Source organism: Borostomias antarcticus, assembly GCF_949987555.1.
Source record: "Borostomias antarcticus genome assembly, contig: scaffold_573, whole genome shotgun sequence".
NCBI lineage: Eukaryota > Metazoa > Chordata > Actinopteri > Stomiiformes > Stomiidae > Borostomias > Borostomias antarcticus.
Genome location: NW_028176803.1, coordinates 12,501 through 16,363, shown reverse-complemented (window position 1 = coordinate 16,363; position 3,863 = coordinate 12,501). Strand labels below are relative to the sequence as shown.

Below are 3,863 nucleotides of genomic sequence, written 5' to 3'. Positions count from 1 at the left end.
GGAATACCAGCAATACCTCACACATCCCTCCACAGCTACCAGGAGTACCAGCAATACCTCACACATCTCTCCACAGCTACCAGGAATACCTCACATATCCCTCCACAGCTACCAGGAATACCAGCAATACCTCACACATCCCTCCACAGCTACCAGGAATACCTCACACATCCCTCCACAGCTACCAGGAGTACCAGCAATACCTCACACATCTCTCCACAGCTACCAGGAGTACCAGCAATACCTCACACATCTCTCCACAGCTACCAGGAATACCAGCAATACCTCACATCCCTCCACAGCTACCAGGAATACCAGCAATACCTCACACATCTCTCCACAGCTACCAGGAATACCAGCAATACCTCACATCCCTCCACAGCTACCAGGAATACCAGCAATACCTCACATCCCTCCACAGCTACCAGGAGTACCAGCAATACCTCACACATCCCTCCACAGCTACCAGGAATACCAGCAATACCTCACACATCCCTCCACAGCTACCAGGAATACCAGCAATACCTCACACATCCCTCCACAGCTACCAGGAATACCAGCAATACCTCACACATCCCTCCACAGCTACCAGGAGTACCAGCAATACCTCACATCCCTGAACAGCTACCAGGAATACCTCACATCCCTCCACAGCTACCAGGAATACCAGCAATACCTCACACATCCCTCCACAGCTACCAGCAATACCAGCAATACCTCACACATCCCTCCACAGCTGTACCAGCAATACCAGCAATACCTCACATCCCTCCACAGCTACCAGGAATACCAGCAATACCTCACACATCCCTCTACAGCTACCAGGAATACCAGCAATACCTCACACATCTCTCCACAGCTACCAGGAATACCAGCAATACCTCACACATCTCCCCACAGCTACCATGAGTACCAGCAATACCTCACATCCCTCAACAGCTACCAGGAGTACCAGCAATACCTCACACATCCCTCCACAGCTACCAGGACCCCGTACTACGAAGCTAGTTCAACATGTCCAGAATAACATCTCGCTAGCTCGCTGGAGTAAACCAAACAACCGCAATCATGGATAAACGGTACCACAACGGTGGATATCAGCTCGTTAAGTCGACCCATCTGGTCCAGTCTAGCTATGACCCATCTGGTCCAGTCTAGCTATGACCCATCTGGTCCAGTCTAGCTATGACCCATCTGGTCCAGTCTAGCTATGACCCATCTGGTCCAGTCTAGCTATGACCCATCTGGTCCAGTCTATGAGCGCGTTCACGGTTAAAGGGGAAGTATTTGCACAGGAGGAGCAATATTATAGAAATATGAAATATACTGTATAATCCAGGCGCAAGAGTCAACAGACAAACAGCCCTCTGTAGCAAACAACACAACAGACTCCCACGGTGTCACAAATTGCCCTATAATGGGAGCTGCTTCTTTTTTTTTTATGCCTCAGCCAATCACCGATGATGAGCTCCAGGACACGGCCAATTAGTCTGCCAGCGCACCGCCGCTTTAGGAAGGAGCGTTTCGTTTGCAGTCAAAACATGTCCCCTCCGTCGTGTCTGCTACAATCAAGGAAGAGTTGTTCTGTTCTCTCTAAGTCTGTCCACTCTGTAATCAAGGAAGAGTTGCTCTGTTTTATCTGTGTCCACTCTGTAATCAAGGAAGAGTTGCTGTTTTATCTCTGTCCACTCTGTAATCAAGGAAGATTTGCTCTGTTTTATCTCTGTCCACTCTGTAATCAAGGAAGAGTTGCTCTGTTTTATCTCTGTCCACTCTGTAAACAAGGAAGAGTTGCTCTGTTTTATCTCTGTCCACTCTGTAATCAAGGAAGAGGTGTTCTATTCTCTCTGTCTGTCTACTCAGTAATCAAGGAAGATTTGCTCTGTCCTCTCTCAATCTGTCAACCCTGTAATCACGGAGGTGTGTCTCTCCCGTCTCCATCCCTACGCCCACTGACTGCTCAGCTCTCGCTGTCGGCAATATCTTCCTTCCTGAGAAATGTGCCACTTTAAATGCAAATGTCCTCTATTTTGGGGGACGGGGACGGGGGACGGGTCAGGGAACGCTCAGACGGGAAAATCCCTCGCCCAGCTGCGTAGAGGAATAACACTGGGGGTATCTGAGACGCTAGTGGCCTCCTAACACAGGCCGCCACCTGATTGGCTCTCTGCCTCTGGGAGGCGGCGCCCGGTTTACGACAGACGGTGTCAGGTGACGTAGCGCGCGCTGGACACTCTCCGTAGAGATCCGTTTGTGCGCCGGATCAGAAAACGATCTCGCCAAACGGCGTTCTACGAGGAAGTACAGTACAAACAGCGAGGATGACAGACGGTGACAGACAGATGGTTCATCCAATCACCTGCTACGTAGCTTTGGACGCGCCTTGCCCTTTTCCAAACAGATTCCAACGGAGAGTTCCCATCCGTGGCGTCAGGTTATTGGCGGAGAGGCGGCCATCTTACCTCGTACTCCTGGGAGAAGCGGAGTCCGTCGTTGGCCTTCAGGCGCTCGATGTGGTCGGCCAGGTCACTGACGGAGATAGGGGGGTGTTCCCTCATTCCTGAGGAGGAGAGGAGGAGGAGGAGGAGGAGAGAGAGGAGGGAGAGAGAGGGGGGAGAGAGAGGAGGAGGGAGAGAGAGAGGAGGAGAGAGAGGAGGGAGAGAGAGAGAGAGGAGGAGAGAGAGGAGGGAGAGAGAGGAGGGAGAGAGAGAGGAGGAAAGAGGAGGGAGAGAGAGGAGGAGGGAGAGAGAGGAGGAGGAGGGGAGGAGGGAGATGAGGGAACACAGAGAGAACAGTCAGACTTCACTATTTGCTGTATAAAAACACACACACACACTCTCTCTCTCTAACACACACACACACACTTGTTTGATCACAAGGATGAGTGAGGCTGCCAGTGAGACCATGAGGTGGCTGTAATAGAGGTGAGCAGGGTGCACTGTGTTTGACGATGCATGGAGAGAGAGAGAGAGAGAGAGAGAGAGAGGGAGGGAGGGAGGGAGAGAGAGAGAGAGAGAGGGAGGGAGGGAGGGACAGAGAGAGAGAGGGAGGAAAGTAAGAAGAGAAAGAGTGACAGAGAGAGCCAGAGAGACGGAAAGAGAGAGAGAGAGTATCTGACAAGTCAGTGACATCACCATGCTTAGCGGGGGTGGGGGGGGGGGGGGGTGACAGAGGTGGGGGGGGCAGGACATGAGTGACTGAGCATGCTCCTGAAAGCAAGAAGCAGACATCTCCCTGACCTCCACAACACTAGCGCCAGTGTGTGTGTGTGTGTGTGTGTGTGTGTGTGGACCCCGGACGTCACAACACATCACACACACACACACACACACACACACACACACACACATTGTCACTAACCCTCAAACTCTCCAGCGCTCCGTAGTCAAGGTCCTTCTCTTTCAATAGAGCATATTGTTCCCCCCAGGCCTCCGTAGCTGGGGAGGGCTTAACCCCCCCCCCCCGACCGTTCTCCAGAATTCCCTTCGCTCGGTAATTGGATGATTTATAACTAATCTACCGGTTATTGGATGATTTATAACTAATCTAGCGGCACAAACTCTCCCCCACGCCTCTGGACAGGCCGGGGCTCTGAGCTACTGAGCGTGTGCGTGGCAAGAGGACACTATGACTAAGACCTAAGAGAGGGAGGGAGGGAGGGAGGGAGAGAGAGGGAGGGAGAGAGGGAGAGAGAGAGAGAGAGAGAGAGGGAGGGAGGGAGAGAGAGAGAGGGAGAGAGGGGGAGGGAGAGGGAGAGAGAGAGGGAGAGAGAGGGAGGGAGAGATAGAGGGAGAGAGAGAGAGAGGGAGAGAGAGGGAGAGGGAGGGAGAGATAGAGGGAGAGAGAGGGAGAGGGAGAGAGAG

The 3,863-nt window shown here is 52.5% G+C and overlaps 1 long non-coding RNA gene across 1 annotated transcript in view; it reads right to left on the bottom strand.

Annotated features, from left to right (window-relative positions):
• Positions 1–2,462: 2,462 nt before the first annotated feature.
• Positions 2,463–3,863, bottom strand: part of LOC311328132 — an 11,252-nt gene continuing 9,851 nt past the window's right edge. Inside the window, exon 3 of the long non-coding RNA XR_014631169.1 lies at positions 2,463–2,560. This is a non-coding gene — a long non-coding RNA (uncharacterized lncRNA). The remainder of the gene's footprint in view (positions 2,561–3,863) is intronic.